We start from the raw sequence: 23,703 nt of genomic DNA on the forward strand, positions 1-23,703 counted from the left end.
AAACAGTCCACCACTGCGCTGCCATATTTCCAATCCTAGGAAATAGTGAAGGAGGCCCAAGTCCTTCATCTCAAACTCGGTAGCAAGATCCTTCTTGCATGACAGTATCAACAGTTCATCACCCGTTGGAATCAAATCGTCAACATACAGTACAATGATAAGCAACTTACCCTCCACCACAATCTGGTATAGGTTACGATCCGCCTCACTCTTGGAGAATCCAAGTCCTGTGAAATAATTGTCTATCCGTGTGTACCAAGCACGTGCTGCTTGCTTCAACCCATACAGCGCTCTCTTGAGTCTGCACACATGCGACTTGCTGTTGAAGACCTCAAAGCCTTTGGGCTGCTCAATGTACACCTCCTCCTCAATGACTCCATTGAGGAACACAGTCTTCACATCCATCTGATGAATGTGCCATCCCATCTGCACTAAGAGAGCAAGAATCGTCCGTATGGAAGAATACCTTGTGACAGGTGCAAAGGTCTCCTCATAATCGATCCCCTCTATCTGTGAAAAGCCTCGGGCAACAAATCTTGCCTTGTACTTCTCCACACTCCCGTCAACTGCCTGCTTGACCTTGTAGATCCATCTCGAACCCACCACTGATTTCCCTTCCAGTCTAGGAACAATCTCCCATGCACTGTTTCTGACAATAGAATCATAGTCTTCCACCATGGCGTCTACCCATGCGGGATCCTCCAAAGCTTCCTCGAAAGAGGATGGCTCAGTCACAACACACTTTCTCATCAGAGCCATGTATCCAGTGTACCGATCAGGTGACTATCTCTGCCTGCGTTGGGCTGTAGGTGGTCCTACAACTTTCTCTGCATCTTGAGCCAGTCGCTCAGCTTCTGTCAAGCGCTTTCGCCCTCTGATGGTTGGCGCTGCATGAGTGGTCTCTTCCACTCCATGCACCTCGTCCTGTGGCTGATCCACGTCCAGAAGCTCATCCTTAGGAACTAATAGCTCCTCATTTGCATGCAAGTGTAGCTCCCTCTCAAGCGAACACATCATGGCTTTCTCCTCCTGAAATTTTATATCCCGTCGCAAAACAGTTTTACCACTGTTTGGAAAATACACATGATAGTTGTGGGGCGTATCAGTGTACCCCACAAATATCCCAACCTCTACGGTCGGCTCCAAGTTCTTCCTGGCATCCTTCGCCACATGCATGTAAACGTTAGCACCAAAAATCATCAAATGAGAAAGATCAGGCTTCTTACCAGAATAAGTCTCCTCAGGTGTACTCATGCCAAGTATCCTATGAGGACAACGGTTCTGCACATAGACTGTTGTATTGCATGCTTCCACCCACAAGTGAAGGGGTAGACCCTGATCATGCAACATTGCCCGTGCAGCACCCACAATCGTTCTGTTCTTCCGCTCAGCTACCTCGTTCTGCTGTGGGTTATGGGGAGCTATGAGCTCTCTACGAATCCCTTCTGCCTTGCAGAAATCCTTGAACTCGTCCGAGATGTATTCACCACCATTATCGCTCCTAAGAGCCTTCACCTTCTTCCCCGACTCCTTCTCGACCAGTGCTTTGAATTCACAGAACTTTGAATATGTCTCGCTCTTCTTCTGCATGAAGAAGATCCAACACTTACGAGAGAAATCATCCACAAAAATCACATAATACATGTGTTTTTCTGTCGAAGCAACTGAGAAAGGTCCACACATGTCTGTGTGAATTCTCTCAAGGATCGTCGTGGCGCGACTATCCTTCTCATGAAAGGTGGCTTTCACAAACTTCCCCAAAGTACACCCCTTGCACTGATCTAACTGTACAAGTGTGCCTTTAGGAAGCCCTGTAGTGATCTGCTACAGTATCTTCAAGCCTCCATGGTGAAGGTGACCCAATCTCCTGTGCCACAACTCGCCATCATCCTGGCTCACCAATCCTTCTGCCTTGCCCGCCATTGTTGCGCATCCATCTACATGCAACTGATAAAGGTTCCTCACTCGAACCCCTATCTTCCGGGTCTCACCAGTTGTCTTGCTGTGCAGGAAAGCCTTTCCCTCACTGAAAACAACATCATACCCCTTGTCTTCTAACATCGCCACTGAGATGAGATTCTTCATCAATCCTGGAACATGCATGACTTCCTTTAATACGAAGGGTTTACCAGACTCCCTCTCAAAGGAAATGGTACCGATACCAGTCGCATTGTATCTACCATCATCGCCCATCTCGATGTGCACTCCAAGATCTTTGTCCTCCAGATCAGAGAACAAATCTCTATCTCCCGTCATGTGAAAAGACGCACCACAGTCCAAGAACCACACTGATCCCATCACACTTGAAACCAAGCATGCGATCAATGAAAAATCAAGCTCAAACTGTGAGGCTAGAGCCTCTCCTGCTGAAGATCCAACAGCCTGCTTATTCTTCTTCTTCTGCGGACAATTAGTGGCATAGTGTCCGTGTTGGTGACAGTGAAAACACTTCACCTTGGACATATCCTACTTCTTTCCTTTCGCACCAGACTGGGAAGCTTTCTTGCTCTTCCCTTTCTTTTCTTTGGCAGCCAAAGCACAATTCTCTTCATCAGCTCCCTTTGACGAAGATCCGTCCCTGGTACTCCGCCTGATCTCCTCCTGCACAAGATCTGACCATAGTCTTTCCCATCCTGGCAATTTCTCCCGACCATTTTCAGAGTTCTGATAGGAATGCCAACTCTTTGAAAGACCAAGGAGAGCCAAGCTCACCAAGTCCTCATCATCGACAACAACCCCCACACTTCCCAGCTCATCTCGACACTGAGTGAACTTCGTGAGATACTTGGGAATACTGTCACCCTTCTCGCATTTGATGTTTCTGAGTTTATCTTTGAGCGCCAACTTCCTCTGATCGCTCTTGCTTTGGAATAATTCTGTTAATGATTTCCACATCAAATATGGAGTAGCCTTTCCATGGAGGCTGGACACATTGTGATCCTTCACGCCCTCCAACAGAATCCTTCGACATTTTGCAGTCTTCTTTTGCCAAACTTCCGCCTCAACAGCATCAGTAGGCTTTTGGATATCCATATCTATGAACTCCTTCAGCCTGTTATCATCCAATACTGCCTCCATCCTGTCCTTCCATGCAATATAGTTTGAGTTGCCCTCAAGAGCATACTCCAATCGCAATCCGTTGAAAGACATTGCTGTGTTGTCACCAAAAAAACAGTGCTGCAAATTCGAATTCCACCAGCAACCAACTCAACCGCCTCAGATCTAAGATTCGTGCGAACACAATATTTCTCGTACAGAGATTGACTGTATGGGCATTCACCGGATATCTGACCTTCCAAAGGAAGGATGAATCCAGAGGCTACCTGGCCCGATTACAGACTCTGCCTGAAGAAATAGAATGTAAACACTTCCTGAATAGTAGATCTGATGATCAACTTGGCTCTGATACCATGTAGAAATTTTTTCTACAATTATCTAGCTCTGATACCATGTAGAAATTTTGAATAATTTAACACATATTCAACAGAGATTATCCTGATCATGTACTATTGTGGAATACATACACAATACATAAGCTCCTCTACGTTGATCATCAATATAGCAGCATCAATAACAATAAAACATCAAGAGCATTCACACATTAACACAGTATGTAACCCGGGGAAAGCATCTTGCTAAAAACCCCACACTATCTGTATATTAATGATTGAGACCATGTAACATTACAAAGTACAATGTTTATCACAAGAAATCCAATACCAGCTCCACCTGTTACACACAATACAACTCAGATCTAATCTCCAAATCTATTCCACTGCTTGCCTGCCTCCACTGCTCAATACCTGCTCAAGAATGAATGAGAATGGTCTACCAAACTCGTATTTCACCTCCAAAGAATCACTCACAATGTGTAAGATGTGAGCAGAAGCTATAAAATGGGCAAATACATGAGCAAACTCATTGGCATACTCAATCCCTTGATTGTGCAAGATCTGATGCACAACTATAGTCATAACTGATAGCAATCTGATTCTCTAACACCTGTCCCTGCTGAACTGAACATGCACTGACATGAAACTGAGTTAACTGATGTATTCTATAGTTGTATTATGAGTTAATAATTAGTTTAACAACTCATCATTAGTCTATTTGTAGTTAGACTAACTACAACTAGTTTAACCAAGTCAAACTGAACACAATTCCATCAACTCCACAATCAACTCCAACAAACTCAACTGATTGAGTTCTAACTGAAGTCATGCATGCAAAAACTCAACTGACTCATAAGAAAAGTGCACTTCCTTCTGACAGCTGCATGGGCCACATCTGTAGCTCAAACTGAAGTGCTCCAAGAGAATAAGATCAAGTTTATAGTCCAAATATTATTATGAGACAATAATATTTGACTTTTCTATTTTTGACAGTCAGTCTAAAAATAGACTTTGATCTCCCACACTGTGGTCACCCACACTTTGGTCACCCGCATTGTGATCACTCACACTGTGGTCACCCACACTGTGATCATCCAAACTGTGATAAAAAATAGAACTTGCGCCATAATTTGCCTGCGGGCCCACTTAGTGAAGGCGACTCTTTTCACTAAGCTCTGATACCATGTAGAAATTTTGAATAATTTAACACATATTCAACAGAGATTATCCTGATCATGTACTATTGTAGAATACATACACAATACATAAGCTGCTCTACGTTGATCATCAATATAGCAGCATCAATAACAACAAAACATCAAGAGCATTCACACATTAACACAGTATGTAACCCGGGGAAAGCATCTTGCTAAAAACCACACACTATCTGTATATTAATAATTGAGACCATGTAACATTACAAAGTACAATGCTTATCACAAGCAATCCAGTACCAGCTCCACCTGTTACACACAATACAACTAAGATCTGATCTCCAAATCTATTCCACTGCTTGCCTGCCTCCACTGCTCAATACCTGCTCAAGAATGAATGAGAATGGTCTGCCAAACTCGTATTTCACCTCCAAAGAATCACTCACAATGTGTAAGACGTTAGTAGAAACTACAAATTGGGCAAATACATGAGCAAACTCATTGGCATACTCAATCCTTTGATTGTACAAGATCTGATGCACAACTATAGTCACAACTGATAGCAATCTGATTCTCTAACACCTGTCCCTGCTGAACTGAACATGCACTGACATGAAACTGAGTTAACTGATGTATTCTATAGTTGTATTATGAGTTAATAATTAATTTAACAACTCATCATTAGTCTATCTGCAGTTAGACTAACTACAACTAGTTTAACCAAGTCAAACTGAACACAACTCCATCAACTCCACAATCAACTCCACCAAACTCAACTGATTGAGTTCTAACTGAAGTCATGCATGCAACAACTCAACTGACTCATAAGAAAAGCGTACTTCCTTCTGACAGCTGCATGGGCCACATCTGTAGCTCAAACTGAAGTGCTCCAAGAGAATAAGATCAAGTTTATAGTCCAAATATTATTATGAGACAATAATATTTGACTTTTCTATTTTTGACAGTTAGTCTAAAAATAGACTTTGATCACCCACACTGTGGTCACCCACACTTTGGTCACCCACATTGTGATCACTCACACTGTGATCACTCACACTGTGGTCACCCACACTGTGATCATCCACACTGTGATCAAAAATAGAACTTGCGCCATAATTTGCCTGCGGGCCCACTTAGTGAAGGCGACTCTTTTCACTAAGCTCCATCATCTTGTTGCAATCTCAACACTCCCTCTCGACAAGATATGGATTATCAGCAACCCCTATCCTGCCTCGGTGGTACTCGAATTTTCTCCTGGTGAGAGCCTTCGTTAGAATATCAGCATCCTGATCCTCCGTTGGAATGTATGAAAGCAACATGATCCTCTGCTGCACACAATCTCTGATATGATGGTACCTGATGTCAATATGCTTAGATCTGTCATGAAATACATGATTAGACGAGAGTTTAATGCAACTCTGGTTATCATAGTAAATCACAGTAGGATCCAAATGAGAACCGAACAAACCAACCAGGATCTTCCTCATCCATATAGCCTCGCATGTAGCCAAACTTGCTGCCATATACTCGGCCTCCGCTGAACTGAGTGCCACGGATCTCTGCTTCCTGCTGTACCAAGAAACTGTTGTCGATCCAATACTGAAGACCCCTCCCGATGTGCTCTTTCTGTCCGTTGGGCTCCCTGCCCAATCTGCATTCGTGAAGCCACATAGCTTCACCTCATCCTCCTCTCTGTACCACAAACCATATCCCGATGTGCCTCTCAAGTAGCGCAATACATGCTTGCCCGCCTTCCAGAAGAGCTTGGTAGGCTTAACCATAGCTTGTGAAAGCTGGTTAACTGCATAGCATATATCAGGTCGTGTATTGACCAAATACATCAGCGAACCCACCAACTGTCGATAAACAGTGGCATCCACTTCTTCTCCCGAAGTGGCATCCTCCTTCCTCCAACCTCCAGGAAGAGGAGTATCAACAGGCTTGCAGCCATGCATGTTTAACTTCTCCAGTATCTCCCGAGCATACTTGCCTTGAGAAACAAATAGTCCACCACTGCGCTGCCATATTTCCAATCCTAGGAAATAGTGAAGGAGGCCCAAGTCCTTCATCTCAAACTCTGTAGCAAGATCCTTGTCATGCGGAAAGAGTCAATTTTGCGGACAAAGCCGACCTCCCTAGAAGCTAAGGCTTTCTAGTGACAAACAAGATAATCAAGCACTATCTTTCCCTAAATATGCATTTAAAATACAAGCAACCAGGTGTTTAAAGCATACCTTTAGTCCAATGCTGTTTGTAGCAGTCCAGCCTCTCTGATCCATATGAGCTCCTCCTTCTCTTTGAAACCTGCATTCACTAACAAGCAAACGATTACATAGCACCTGAATAACTCATAAAATAAAACATATTCATCATAAAGACCAAGGAGTATATGAAACAAATTATATATAACAACTTGTTGAGAAAAATGAACTTAATTACATTAATTGGAAACAAAAGAAACCATTACAACCAGTGCCTTGGTGTTGTGCAGGTCCCTCCCAGGGTCCAGCAAGAGTTCTCCTTTACTTTGATCAGCTTACCCACTTCCAAATGAAGCTAAGAAAGGATGGGAATCTCTCCTCTCAAGCTCTATAAGGGAGTCCTAATTTCAGCAGCATCTACCCTTAGGAATGTTCAGCTTTCAACCTCCCCTCCCTCTGGCCCAATGCCTATATTTATAATGCTTTGGAGGAAGTTAATCAGGTCCACCATCAATGGGATAAGCCCCTCTTTCAATGGGATAGCTCCCCTCTTGATGGGATAAGTTCCTCTTTCATAGGGATGCATGAACCATCTGGAGGCGCTCAATACTCGTCAAACCATCTTCTAGAATGCTCTAGATTCGACCACAAGTAACTTTTTTGAAGTAAAACTCGCGCCTTTTGACCTTTACAGGAGTACGCACCCACCCCTTTACAGACAGAGCGTACAAGTATGCAGGTATTGTGAACTTGAGGTGCGTACACGCAGGTAAGGTTAAGAGAAACTGCGTAACCAGAGTTAATTGACTTTTTAAGGACTTTCTCTCTTTCTTGGAGTTTGACATGAGGAGCAGAGGTATAAGACTTGCCAAGGAGGACAGTATGACAGTTGATGGGGCCATACTGACTGCAAATAGTCATGGTGACAAATTTTAGTGTAACAGATTGCCCCCTAAAGTGCGAAGTCTGTAGTAGATTAGGGTTTCATATCATCTAGGAAGGGTGAAGTACTTTATCATTTCAAGGATTATCTTGTGGAGAGCCCAGTCGGAACCTGCAAATATTCAACACAAAATACATATGTAAGATCATATCATCGCTGAGGTAGGCATTCCCATACTCAGATTGAAAACTTTAACTAAAAAACTAACTACTGCTCTGATTTAGGAATGATTTCGCAGTACATCATAACCATAGACTCTTGTAGACACAGTATGGATGCAGCCATCTGTTTATGATTAGTCTACTGTATAACGAATACAAAACTCCTCACAGCCTGGATGGTGGAAACTAGATCCAAGGTTTTCATTTCTACTTACTGAAATAGTACGATTCTATCCATGCGAATAAATGAGTTGATGTCAAACATGGTAGAAACCACTTGATTACCAGTCGATGATGTAAATTGTTAACAAGTGTGAGAGAGACCACAAGTGATGTCAATGGTTCTCAAAGTACCCAGTACAATCCACGAGATGTGAATGAATGTGTTGATGTCGAACATGTCACGGAATCCTTTGATCAAAAGTCAATGATGTAAACTGTCGTCAAAGGCGAGAAACCTGCCATTGATGCATGCAGATTTCAAGGTACTGACGATTTCTAGGTCATCTTTCTAGATAATGTGCTGATGTCGATAGAAAGCGACCCATTGCAGGCAAGCCCACAACACGAAATCATAGATCAAGTTGAAGAAATGTAGCTGTAAGGACTGACTCAGGGATGGTCAAGATGGATGACAGTTATTTTGCAGATGAATGGTTTATTTGCAGTGACCTCTTGAACACATAACGACACGACAGATGGCTTGGTGAAAATTGACCCAAAGTTAATACCCAGAACCGGCTGAAGATTTTTAATGTGGTTTGATCAACTGTTAGGCAAAGGATTTCCCAACCCAGGTGAATGAAAAAGTGTCGTGTTCAAGAGTGGTGATATGGTTTTTCTGAGACAAAGGATAACAAATAGGCTCATTTTTCTCTCTTTTCCCCCACCATTTCTGGCAAGTACCTCTTTATTTTTTACAAGCTTGAGGAGGATAACATATGCTTGATTATAAGCTCATCCTTCGGATGAGTCCAACTTAGTTTAGATTCGAATCCTAAGAAGGAGTGGTCCGTTCCTGTTTGTAATCAAACAGGTCCTTTATTGTGAAATTTTAACGAGTCCAGTATAGGAGAAACTCAGCGTTTTTCAATTTTAGAGAGTCTGAAAAAACTTAAGAAGACTCCAGGGTTGAACTTTTTCGTAAATTTGTGTCTCCCAAGCCCGAAAAAGTATAAAATAATACTTGAGAGAACCTCTTGATCTTTACGACCAAGGAGTACTTTCATGATTAGTGTCTCTGACCTGAAAAGTAAAAAGCGATCAAGGACAGGTCATTTTATTTCCAATATCGAATTTGAAACGACAAAAATCCGGCAATCTTTTCATGTTTTTACGGTCAGAAAAGGGCTGTAAGAGGACCGTCTTTTAATTTCATTTTAACGAGTGTAAAAGAAACGCTCGACAATCTTTTCATGTTTTAGGAATCAAAAAAAGGCTTAAAGATGACTCTGATGTTTCACTTTTTCGTAAGTTTTAATGAGTTCGAAAAAATGATAAAAATGTACTCATGGTTTTCATTTTTCCGTAAGTTTTAATGAGTTCGAAAAAATGATAAAAATGTACTCATATGGCCGACTTTCAATTTAATTTACGAGCAGGAAAAGACGGAAAGAACTCGGCATTTTCATTTGTTTTACGAGAATGAAAGATAGCAAAATAATCTTGGGATTTTCATGAGTTTAGCGAGTCTTGAAAATAACTGAAATTGACTCGAGATAGGTTTCATTTTTACAAAAGCTTGAAACAGAGAAAAACTATGCTTCAAAGTAGTTTCATTTTTACACAAGCTTGAAACAGAGAGAAAACTGTGCTTGAAAGTAGTTTCATTTTTACACAAGCTTGAAACAGAGAGAAAATTGTGCTTGATGCCCCCTAAGCATAACTGCTAGAGCGCATGCCCCCCAGCTTAATTTCATTCAACTAAATACAAGCTGGATGGAATGAAGGTTCATGTACGAGATCATTTGAAAGACTCGACCTAAAACTGTAAGAAAATTATACAAAACACTGAAATAACTAACCTAAATATACAACTTAACATTTATGAGATCTAGTCAAACTCTCGACTCAATTAGAGGAGGATTTGTTTCATTTTTTAACGAGGTTGACACAGGAAAAGAACTATGCTCGGATTCGGTTTCATGTTTACGCAAGCTTGAAACGAAAAACTATGCTTGTTATAAGTTCGCATGCCCCCAGCATAATGACGCAAAACGAGGTACATGCCCCCCAAGCTTCATTGCATTCAATGAGGTGGATGGAATGAAGCTTTACTTTCAAGATCTTGGAAAGACTTGTGGGAGTTGTTTCATTTTTTAGTGAGGTTGACACAGGAAAAGAACTATCCTCAAAACCCTTGTTTCATTTTTTAAACGAGCTTGACACAAGATAAGGAACTATGCTCATAACTACTCTCTACAATCTACCTAACAAAAACTCTACTCTAAAAACCTTGATTCATTTTTTAACGAGCTTGACACAAGACAAGGAACTATGCTCATGACTCCTTGTTTCTTTTTTTAACGAGCTTGACACAAGACAAGGAACTGTGCTCTAAAATCCTTGATTCATTTTTTAACGAGCTTGACAGAAGACAAGGAACTATGCTCATGACTCCTTGTTTCTTTTTTTAACGAGCTTGACACAAGACAAGGAACTGTGCTCTAAAATCCTTGATTCATTTTTTAATGAGCTTGACACAAGACAAGGAACTATGCTCATGACTCCTTGTTTCTTTTTTTAACGAGCTTGACACAAGACAAGGAACTGTGCTCTAAAATCCTTGATTCATTTTTTAATGAGCTTGACACAAGACAAGGAACTATGCTCATGACTCCTTGTTTCTTTTTTTAATGAGCTTGACACAAGACAAGGAACTGTGCTCTAAAATCCTTGATTCATTTTTTAATGAGCTTGACACAAGACAAGGAACTATGCTCATGACTACTCTCTAAAATCTACCTACTTAACCTACCCTTGTTTCATTTTTTAATGAGCTTGACACAAGACAAGGAACTATGCTCAAAAAGTTCGCATGCCCCCAGGATAATGATGCAAAGCGAGGTACATGCCCCCCAGGCTTCATTGCATTCAACCAGATGGATGAAATGAAGGTTTACTTTCAATATTTAACTTGAAAAGGGAGTTGTTTCATTTTTAAGGAGGTTGACACAAGAAAAGAACTATCCTCATACCTGATTCATTTTTTAACGAGGTTGACTCAGGAAGAGGAACTATCCTCATACCTGATTCATTTTTTAACGAGGTTGACTCAGGAAGAGGAACTATCCTCACTACATCCAGTTTCATTTTTTAACGAGGTTGACACGGGAACAAACTATCCTCGCCCCTGATTCATTTTTTAACGAGGTTGACTCAGTAAAAAGAACTTTCCTCGTTAAATCCAGTTTCATTTTTTAACGAGGTTGACACGGGAACAAACTATCCTCGCCCTGATTCATTTTTTAACGAGGTTGACTCAGTAAAAAGAACTTTCCTCGTACTCACTGATTCATTTTTTAACGAGGTCGACACAGTAAAAGGAACTTTCCTCGTACTCACTGATTCATTTTTTAACGAGGTCGACACAGTAAAAGGAACTTTCCTCGTACTCACTGATTCATTTTTTAACGAGGTCGACACAGTAAAAGGAACTTTCCTCGTAACATTGATCATGGCTTCCAACTGGAAGAAAGACATGTCAATGGACACACCTTGATCATGGCTTCCAAGAGGTCTTCATCAGAAGGAAGAATACTTCTCTGGAAGGAACACATGTCAAGGGACTCAAAAGGGATAAGAACATCGTGTTCAAGTAATCCCATAGAGTTTTCCATGTCAATTACCGGATCTAAATCAAAGGAAGATGATCAAACAGTGAGAGGCTCACTTACATCGGTAACTGAAAACATGGGACCAGTTGCCACATAATTAACTCGTGGCAGGGTAGATACCACTTTAGAATCAGGAACATTTAGGGGTGTCATAGTATTGGTAGTTGAAACAAGACTAGGGAATGAAAGCTGGTCTACAGTCACAATACTGCCATTGTGAGGGAAAGACATCACGCAAAAGAGTGTCGATACGACAGCTTTCATTGCATAAACATAGTCTCGCCCAAGGAGTAAATTGAAATCCAAGGGACCTCGAACTACCATAAGATCAATACAGACAGTTTTACCTTCCAAGGTAATGGAAAAATTAGGAAGGATCCCTAAAGGTTCACTAATGGTTCTGTTAAAAGCTTTCAGATTCTACGTAATAGGCGCAAGCTGAGGGGAACCCAAAGCTTTCCAAGCAGTTGAGGATAAAATACTAACAGAAGCACCTTCATCTACCTGTGTGCGATGCATGTCCCTACCACCAGCCTTGACAATGATTTGGAAAGGGATGGAGGAAGGAAGACGAGGTTCTGTCAGTCTATTCCAATCAAAGGAAAAGACCTCAGTACTTGGAGGGGGTTCTGTAGAAACAGGTGAAATGCCCCCCGGCGTAGAAGAATCTGATGTAACAAAAAGAACCTGAGCGGTATGAAGTTCACTCTCTAAAGGGAAAGTGGGATCGACCGAATGTGAAATTGAATCGACCACTTGATCAACTAATGGATCATCAACCTGAGTGACATGAGTTTCACTCTCCAATGGAAGAGTGTGATCAACTGTACTTGAAATTAGATCAATCACTCCGTCAGTTGACGGTAGGTTGGGAGAAAGTTTACAGTAACCAGTTGGAAATTCTTGCTGTGGAACAGTAAGGTTTTCCAACAATTTTGAGGCTTCATCCATGTGAGGGCAAATGTGAGTTTGATGACTCCCTTTGCATAACTTACAAGGAAACCTAACTTTACCCTTTTTCCCAGGAACCTGACTATCACTGGTTGATGGTTCAATGGAAAGTTGATGAGATTTTTCTGACCATACTTCCAAGACCTTTGGAATACCAGGACAATTGACAAGGAAGTGGTCACCCTTACAAAGCCTGCAAGGGTATTTGGGTTTATGATGCATGTCGGAGTTTTCCTCAACACAACTAACACTGACAATCATGGTTGGTTGGTTGACTTCTTTCTTATCTTGCTTCTTCTTCTTCTTCTTCTTCTTATTCTTCCCTTTCTTCTTCTTCTTAGCCACTTGGTTACTAGCATCAAGGCTTTTACCAGGCGAAGAGGAAGAAATGGAGGAAGAAAAATTAGGCGAAGAAGGTAAAGGGTCAACAGAAGGTTGGTGACGCTGAGATGGTGAACTCTGTTGAGGTGAAGCATTCGGTTGAGGTGGAACAATTGGAGTATTTGGGGCCAACGAAGTTGAAAATAACCATATCGGTAAACCTATTGTAAATCTAGGTAATGACAAAGTAGCCATATAAGGAGGACCAACATTTCCAAAGAAAGGAAAAGTACTAGGATTCTCTTTAGGAGGGGTTCCTAGGTTGGTAAATTCCGGAACATTTGCCATTATATTCAACTTCAGTGAATTTTATTAACAATTTATAACTAAAATTAACAATTCACAATTCACAATTCACACCTAACAATTAAAATTCACAATTCACACCTATGGTCTCTAAAAGTAAAAACAAACAAATTAACACGCGCTATCAAATCTAGGAGTCAAACCACACACAAACAATAACTTTCCGGACCGAAAACACTAGTTGGCGATGAAATCCAACATCGCAGAATTCAATACAGAAATGGCGGGTGGAACAGTTACCCCGGCAACCTGCTTAATGAATAGACTGGACCAAGTTCCTCCACTTTAACCGTCTCGAGTGAAGTGAACCCCCCAGAAAATCCAAGTGAGTCTAGCCGACGTCTGCTCCAGGTACAGTGGGATCTTCCCTCCACCGTCACCTTAGGACGAATCCTAAAGATAATAGTCACTAAGGTCACCAACAACAACAAATATACCTGGGGGAACAGTCTATGATTCGATACACACGCAAGGGCAGAGTAACAAGCTCAATCCCCTTGCTGGCTCCTTGACAATAATCCAAGGTTTACCGACAAGTGACCCCAGGCTCCTCGACAATGGTTAATCCGAGGTTTACCGTTTGTAGTACGTGCATATTTGGCGTCGTTCCCAATGAAGGAGGATTGATTCCCTCACTGGTTCAGACACGATCTCATGCTTCTCCTTTAAGAGGAGCTTTCCCAGAGCATAAATGTAACAATTGGATTTATCCTACCGCAAGATAAGCTACTTGTTTAGTTTTGCTGTCTTGGAGAGTTAATTACTCTCCTACTCCAAGACACTAGCCTAAGCTATGTTGGTGTATCAGAGCCCTAGAAATGTAAAAATTACTAGATGAATTTTAATTAAGCGCTGTGTTATTTAGGCTGTTGTTACTCAAAGGGGTAAATGGATACAAAATCAATGGTGTTATGACCCAACTCAAAACTGAATGCAATCGAATATGATAATGTAATCCTTTCAATTCGATGAATCCTAACTAAAGTAAGGAGAGAGTTTCCATTCACTTCCAACAATGCAAAAAATTGATCACTAAGAGAAAATATAATAAATTCTCTAATGCACTAATTTCATCAAGAAAAACTAATGCAAATCAATTCCAAAATAGTTTTTTTTTTAATTTTTGTATAAATTCAAATCAAAGAAAACTGATCTAAATCTACGATTGATTTTTCAGAATGTAAACTATGCAATTGTAATCTATGCACAATTCACTTGAAAATTATGCAAATGTAATCTATGCACATTTTTCATTCATATTCTGAAAATGAGAATTCTAATTATGCAAATGTGATCTATGCAAGAGAATTCTCAAACACAAGATGATTCTAATGTAATCTAAGAACCAATCAAGTGCAAGTCGAGAAAATTGGGCGAGAGTTCCAAAGATCAAAAATAAAAACACTCAAAGGCGATTAACACTCATACACAATTTAGCCCCCCCCCCCCCGGCGAATGAGGGGGAAATTTTTTTGCAAAAGCAAAAGCAAAAAGATGCAAAATTGTGAAAAGACTGAGAACAACCTCCAAGTAATGACCAAAGGAAATCAGATTTAGAATTTCTCAAAAAAGAGACTCTAAACACCCAATTGATAAAAGCTGAGAGCAGGAATGCCAATGAAATTAACCAAGGAAAGTTTTTGACAGGGAACAAGCAGGTCTGGGCAATGGCTAAAACCTAAAAACAAATTCTAAACTGATAAAAAAGAGAAAAATTTAAAATTTTCAAATTTTTGACAGGGTACGCAGGCATCCTGTTTACACAGGTGCGTCCACGCTCTGTGCACAAAGCAAAAGTGCATACAGGTACGCACTGTGCTTAACTCAGAGGGTGCGTACCTCTCCCAAAATTATGAAAAATGAAAACTAACTCAAAATTAATTAAATTCACCCAATCCCACAATCATCAAGTCAAAAACTAGAACGAAATCAAAGTTTCTCAAATCAAAGTATCAATCAAAAGAGAAATCAATCAAATCCATGGAGTCCCTAGTATGGTTGCCATTTTTCATGCGGAAAGAGTCAATTTGTGGACAAAACCGACCTCCCTAGAAGCTAAGGCTTTCTAGTGACAAACAAGACAATCAAGCACTATCTTTCCCTAAATATGCATTTAAAATACAAGAACCAGGTGTTTAAAGCATACCTTTAGTCCAATGCTGTTTGTGGCAGTCCAGCCTCTCTGATCCAGATGAGCTCCTCCTTCTCTTTGAAACCTGCATTCACTAACAAGCAAACGATTACATAGCACCAAAATAACTCATAAAATAAAACATATTCATCATAAAGACCAAGGAGTATATGAAACAAATTATATATAACAACTTGTTGATAAAAATGAACTTAATTGCATTAATTGGAAACAAAAGAAACCATTACAACCAGTGCCTTGGTGTTGTGCAGGTCCCTCCCAGGGTCCAGCAAGAGTTCTCCTTTACTTTGATCAGCTCACCCACTTCCAAATGAAGCTAAGAAAGGATGGGAATCTCTCCTCTCAAGCTCTATAAGGGAGTCCTAATTTCAGCAGCATCTACCCTTAGGAATGTTCAGCTTTCAACCTCCCCTCCCTCTGGCCCAATGCCTATATTTATAATGCTTTGGAGGAAGTTAATCAGGTCCACCATCAATGGGATAAGCCCCTCTTTCAATGGGATAGCTCCCCTCTTGATGGGATAAGTTCCTCTTTCATAGGGATGCATGAACCATCTGGAGGCGCTCAATACACGTCAAACCATCTTCTAGAATGCTCTAGATTCGACCACAAGTAACTTTTTTGAAGTAAAACTCGTGCCTTTTGACCTTTACAGGAGTACGCACCCACCCCTTTACAGACAGAGCGTACAAGTACGCAGGCATTGTGAACTTGAGGTGCGTACACGCAAGTAAGGTTAAGAGAAACTGCGTAACCAGAGTTAATTGACTTTTTAAGGACTTTCTCTCTTTCTTGGAGTTTGACATGAGGAGCAGAGGTATAAGACTTGCCAAGGAGGACAGTATGAAAGTTGATGGGGCCATACTGACTGCAAATAGTCATGGTGACAAATTTTAGTGTAACAATCCTTCTTGCATGACAATATCAACAGCTCATCACCCGTTAGAATCAAATCATCAACATACAGTACAATGATAAGCAAATTACCCTCCACCACAATCTGGTATAGGTTAGGATCCGCCTTGCTCTTGGAGAATCCAAGTCCTGTGAAATAGCTGTCTATCCGTGTGTACCAAGCACGTGGTGCTTGCTTCAACCCATACAACACTCTCTTGAGCCTGCACACATGCGACTCGCTGCTGAAGACCTCAAAGCCTTCGGGTTGCTCAATGTACACCTCCTCCTCAATGACTCCATTGAGGAACGCAGTCTTCACATCCATCTGATGAATGTGCCATCCCATCTACGCTTAGAGAGCAAGAATCGTCTGTATGGAAGAATACCTTGCGACAGGTGCAAAGGTCTCCTCATAATCGATCCCCTCTATCTGTGAAAAGCCTCGGGCAACAAATCTTGCCTTGTACTTCTCCACACTCCCGTCAGCTGCCTGCTTGACCTTGTAGATCCATCTCGAACCCACCACTGATTTCCCTTCCGGTCTAGGAACAATCTCCCATGCACTGTTTCTGAGAATAGAATCATACTCTTCCACCATGGCGTCTACCCATGCGAGATCCTCCACAGCTTCCTCGAAAGAGGATGGCTCAGTCACAACACACTTGCTCATTAGAGCCATGTATCCAGTGTACTGATCAAGTGATTGTCTCTGCCTGCGTTGGGCTGTAGGTGGTCCTACAACTTTCTCAGCATCTTGAGCCAGTCGCTCAGCATCTGTCAAGCGCTTTCGCCCTCTGATGGTTGGCACTGCATGAGTGGTCTCTTCCACTCCATGAACCTCGTCCTGTGGCTGATCCACGTCCTGAAGCTCATCCTTAGGAGCTAATAGCTCCTCATCTGCATGCAAGTGTAGCTCCCTCTGAAGCGAACACTTCATGGCTTTCTCCTCCTGAAATTTTATATCTCGTCGCACAACAGTTTTACAACTGTCTAGAAAATACACATGATAGTTGTGGGGTGTATCACTGTACCCCACAAATATCCCAAACTCCGCGGTCGGCTCCAACTTCTTCCTGGCATCCTTCGTCACATGCATGTAAATGTTAGCACCAAAAATCCTCAAATGAGAAAGATCAGGCTTCTTACCAGAATAAGTCTCCTCAGGTGTACTCATGCCAAGTATCCTATGAGGACAACGGTTCTGCACATAGACTGCTGTATTGCATGCTTCCGCCCACAAGTGAAGCGGTAGGCCTTGATCATGCAACATTGCCCGTGCAGCACCCACAATCGTTCTGTTCTTCCACTCAGCTACCCCGATCTGTTGTGGGTTATGGGGAGCTATGAGCTCTCTACGAATCCCTTCTGCCTTGTAGAAATCCTTGAACTCGTCCGAGATGTATTCACCACCATTATCGCTCCTAAGAGCCTTCACCTTCTTCCCCGACTCCTTCTCGACCAGTGCTTTGAATTCACAGAACTTTGAATATGTCTCGCTCTTCTTCTTTATGAAGAAGATCCAGCACTTACGAGAGAAATCATCAACAAAAATCACATAATACCTGTGTTTTGCTGTCGAAGCAACTGAGAAAGGTCCACACACGTCTGTGTGCATTCTCTCAAGGATCGTCGTGGCGTGACTATCCTTCTCGTGAAAGGTGGCTTTAACAAACTTCCCCAAAGTACACCCCTTGCACTGATCTGACTGCGCAAGTGTGCCTTTAGGAAGCCCTGTAGTGATCTGCCACAGTATCTTCAAGGCTCCATGGTGAAGGTGACCCAATCTCCTGTGCCACAACTCGCCATCATCCCGGCTCACCAATCCTTCTGCCTTGCCCGCCATTACTGCGCATCCATCTACATGCAACTGATAAAGGTTCCTCACTCGAACCCCTATCTTCCGGGTCTCACCAGTTGTCTTGCTGCGCAGGAAAGCCTTTCCCTCGCTGAAAACAACATCATACCCCTTGTCTTCTAACATCGCCACTGAGATGAGATTCTTCGTCAATCCTGGAACATGCATGACTTCCTTCAATACGAAGGGTTTACCAGACTCCCTCTCAAAGGAAATGGTACCGATACTCGTCGCACTGTATCTACCATCATCGCCCATCTCGATGTGCAATCCAAGATCTTTGTCCTCCAGATCAGAGAACAAATCTCTATCTCCCGTCATGTGAAAAGACGCACCACTGTCCAAGAACCACACTGATCCCATCACACTTGAAACCAAGCATGCGATCAATGAAAAATCAAGCTCAAACTGTGAGGCTAGAGCCTCTCCTACTGAAGATCCAGCAGCCTGCTTGTTCTTCTTCTTCTGTGGACAATTAGTGGCATAATGTTCGTGCTGGTGACAGTGAAAACACTTCACCTTGGACATATCCTGCTTCTTGCCTTTCGCACCAGACTGGGAAGCTTTCTTGCTCTTCCCTTTCTTTTCTTTGGCAGCCAAAGCACAATTCTCTTCATCAGCTCCCTTTGACGAAGATCCGTCCCTGGTACTTCGCCTGATCTCCTCCTTCACAAGATCTGACCATAGTCTTTCCCATCCTGGCAATTTCTCCCGACCATTGACAGAGTCCTGATAGGAATGCCAACTCTTCGGAAGACCAAGGAGAGCCAAGCTCACCAAGTCCTCATCATCGACAATAACCCCCACACTTCCCAGCTCATCTCGACACTGAGTGAACTTCGTGAGATACTTGGGAATACTGTCACCCTTCTCGCGTTTGATGTTACTGAGTTTATCTTTGAGCGCCAGCTACCTCTGATCGTTGTTGCTTTGGAATAATTCTGTTAATGATTTCCACATCAAATATGGAGTATCTTTTCCATGGAGGCTGGACACAATGTGATCCTTCACGCCCTCCAATAGAATCCTTCGACATTTTGCGGTCTTCTTTTGCCAAACTTCCGCCTCAGCAGCATTAGTAGGCTTTGGGATATCCGTATCTATGAACTCCTTCAGCCCGTTATCATCCAATACTACCTCCATCCTGTCCTTCCATGCAATATAGTTTGAGCTGCCCTCAAGAGCATACCCCAATCGCAATCTGTTGAAAGACATTGCTGCGTTGTCACCAAGAAAACACTGCTGCAAATTCGAATTCCACCAACAACCAACTCAATCGCCTCGGATCTAAGATTCGTGAGAACACAATATTTCTCGTACAGAGATTGACTGTATGGGCATTCACCGGATATCTCACCTTCCAAAGGAAGGATGAATCCAGAGGCTACCTGGCCCGATTACAGACTCTTCCTGAAGAAATAGAATGTAAACACTTCCTGAATAGTAGATCTGATGATCAACAGCTCCGATACCATGTAGAAATTTTTTCTACAATTATCTAGCTCTGATACCATGTAGAAATTTTGAATAATTTAACACATATTCAACGGAGATTATCCTGATCATGTACTATTGCGGAATACATACACAATACATAAGCTCCTCTACGTTGATCATCAATATAGCAGCATCAATAACAATAAAACATCAAGAGCATTCACACATTAACACAGTATGTAACCCGGGGAAAGCATCTCGCTAAAAACCCCACACTATCTGTATATTAATGATTGAGACCATGTAACATTACAAAGTAAAATGCTTATCACAAGCAATCCAGTACCAGCTCCACCTGTTACACACAATACAGCTAAGATCTGATCTCCAAATCTATTCCACTGCTTGCCTGCCTCCACTGCTTAATACCTGCTCAAGAATGAATGAGAATGGTCTACCAAACTCGTATTTCACCTCCAAAGAATCACTCACAATGTGTAAGACGTGAGCAGAAGCTACAAACTGGGCAAATACATGAGCAAACTCATTGGCATACTCAATCCTTTGATTGTGCAAGATCTGATGCACAACTATAGTCACAATTGATAGCAATCTGATTCTCTAACACCTATCCCTGCTTAAATGAACATGCATTGACATGCAACTGAGTTAACTGATGTATTCTATAGTTTTATTATGAGTTGATAATTAGTTTAACAACTCATCATTAGTCTATCTGCAGTTAGACTAACGACAACTAGTTTAACCAAGTCAAACTGAACACAACTCCATCAACTCCACAATCAACTCCACCAAACTCAACTGATTGAGTTCTAACTGAAGTCATGCATGCAACAACTCGACTGACTCATAAGAAAAGCTTACTTCCTTCTGACAGCTGCATGGGCCACATCTGTAGCTCAAACTGAAGTGCTCCAAGAGAATAAGATCAAGTTTATAGTCCAAATATTATTATGAGACAATAATATTTGACTTTTCTATTTTTGACAGTCAGTCTAAAAATAGACTTTGATCACCCACACTGTGGTCACCCACACTTTGGTCACCCACATTGTGATCACTCACACTGTGGTCACCCACACTATGATCATCCACACTGTGATCAAAAATAGATCTTGCGCCATAATTTGCCTGCGGGCCCACTTAGTGAAGGCGACTCTTTTCACTAAGCTCCATCATCTTGTTGCAATCTCAACACCTGAACATGTACTATTGTAGAATACATACACAATACATAAGCTCCTCTACGTTGATCATCAATATAGCAGCATCAATAACAATAAAACATCAAGAGCATTCACACATTAACACAGTATGTAACCTAGGGAAAGCATCTCGCTAAAAACCCCACACTATCTGTATATTAATGATTGAGACCATGTAACATTACAAAGTACAATGCTTATCACAAGCAATCCAGTACCAGCTCCACTTGTTACACACAATACAGCTAAGATCTGATCTCCAAATCTATTCCACTGCTTGCCTGCCTCCACTGCTCAATACCTGCTCAAGAATGAATGAGAATGGTTTACCAAACTCGTATTTCACCTCCAAATAATCACTCACAATGTGTAAGACGTGAGCAGAAGCTACAAACTGGGAAAATACATGAGCAAACTCATTGGCATACTCAATCCCTTGATTGTGCAAGATCTGATGCACAACTATAGTCACAACTGATAGCAATCTGATTCTCTAACACCTGTCCCTGCTGAACTGAACATGCACTGACATGAAACTGAGTTAACTGATGTATTCTATAGTTGTATTATGAGTTAATAATTAGTTTAACAACTCATCATTAGTCTATTTGCAGTTAGACTAACTACAACTAGTTTAACCAAGTCAAACTGAACACAACTCCATCAACTCCACAATCAACTCCAACAAACTCAACTGATTGAGTTCTAACTGAAGTCATGCATGCAACAACTCAACTCACTCATAAGAAAAGCGTACTTCCTTCTGACAGCTGCACGGGCAACATCTGTAGCTCAAACTGAAGTGCTCCAAGAGAATAAGATCAAGTTTATAGTCCAAATATTATTATGAGACAATAATATTTGACTTTTCTATTTTTGACAGTCAGTCTAAAAATAGACTTTGATCACCCACACTGTGGTCACCCACACTTTGGTCACCCACATTGTGATCACTCACACTGTGGTCACCCACACTGTGATCATCCACACTGTGATCAAAAATAGAACTTGCGCCACAATTTGCCTGCGGGCCCACTTAGTGAAGGCGACTCTTTTCACTAAGCTCCATCATCTTGTTGCAATCTCAACACTCCCTCTCAACAAGATATGGATTATCAGCAACCCCTATCCTGCCTCGGTGGTACTCGAATTTGCTCCTGGTGAGAGCCTTCGTCAGAATATCAGCATCCTAATCCTCCGTTGGAATGTATGAAAGCAACATGATCCTCCGCTGCACACAATCTCTGATATGATGGTACCTGATGTCAATATGCTTAGATCTATCACGAAATACAGGATTAGCCAAGATTTTAATGCAACTCTGGTTATCACAGTAAATCACAGTAGGATCCAAATGAGAACCGAACAAACCAACCAGGATCTTCCTCATCCATATAGCCTCGCATGCAGCCAAACTTGCTGCCATATACTCGACCTCCGTTGAACTGAGTGCCACGGATCTCTGCTTCCTGCTGTACCAAGAAACTATTGTCGATCCAATACTGAAGACCCCTCCTGATGTGCTCTTTCTGTCCGTTGGGCTCCCTGCCCAATCTGCATCCGTGAAGCCACATAGCTTCACCTCATCCTCCTGTCTGTACCACAAACCATATCCCAATGTGCCTCTCAAGTAGCGCAATACATGCTTGCCCGCCTTCCAGAAGAGCTTGGTAGACTTAACCATAGCTTGTGAAAGCTGGTTAACTGCATAGCATATATCAGGTCGTGTATTGAGAAAATACATCAGCGACCCCACCAACTGTCGATAAATAGTGGCATCCACTTCTTCTCCAGAGTGGCATCCTCCCTCCAACCTCCAGGAAGAGGAGTATCAACAGGCTTGAAGCCATGCATGTTGAACTTCTCCAGTATCTCCCGAGCACACTTGCCTTGAGAAACAAACAGTCCACCACTGCGCTGCCATTTTTCCAATCCTAGGAAATAGTGAAGGAGGCCCAAGTCCTTCATCTCAAACTCTGTAGCAAGATCCTTCTTGCATGACAGTATCAACAACTCATCACCCGTTAGAATCAAATCATCAACATACAGTACAATGATAAGCAACTTACCCTCCACCACAATCTGGTATAGGTTAGGATCCGCCTCGCTCTTGGAGAATCCAAGTCCTGTGAAATAGCTGTCTATCCGTGTGTACCAAGCACGTGCTGCTTGCTTCAACCCATACAAGGCTCTCTTGAGCCTGCACACATGCGACTCACTGCTGAAGACCTCAAAGCCTTCGGGCTGCTCAATGTACACCTCCTCCTCAATGACTCCATTGAGGAACGCAGTCTTCACATCCATCTGATGAATGTGCCATCCCATCTGCGCTGAGAGAGCAAGAATCATCCGTATGGAAGAATACCTTGCGACAGGTGCAAAGGTCTCCTCATAATCGATCCCCTCTATCTGTGAAAAGCCTCGGGCAACAAATATTGCCTTGTACTTCTCCACACTCCCGTCAGCTACCTGCTTGACGTTGTAGATCCATCTCGAACCCACCACTGATTTCCCTTCCAGTCTAGGAACAATCTCCCATGCACTGTTTCTGACAATAGAATCATACTCTTCCACCATGGCGTCTACCCATGCGGGATCCTCCACAGCTTCCTCGAAAGATGATGGCTCAGTCACAACACACTTGCTCATCAGAGCCATGTATCCAGTGTACCGATCAGGTGACTGTCTCTGCCTGCGTTGGGCTGTAGGTGGTCCTACAACTTTCTCTGCATCTTGAGCCAGTCGCTCAGCTTCTGTCAAGCGCTTTCGCCCTCTGATGGTTGGCGCTGCATGAGTGGTCTCTTCCACTCC

Source organism: Pinus tabuliformis, chromosome X (genome assembly GCF_031772625.1).
Source record: "Pinus tabuliformis cultivar Carrire ecotype Pingquan chromosome X, CPIR1, whole genome shotgun sequence".
In the NCBI taxonomy this organism is placed as follows: domain Eukaryota; kingdom Viridiplantae; phylum Streptophyta; class Pinopsida; order Pinales; family Pinaceae; genus Pinus; species Pinus tabuliformis.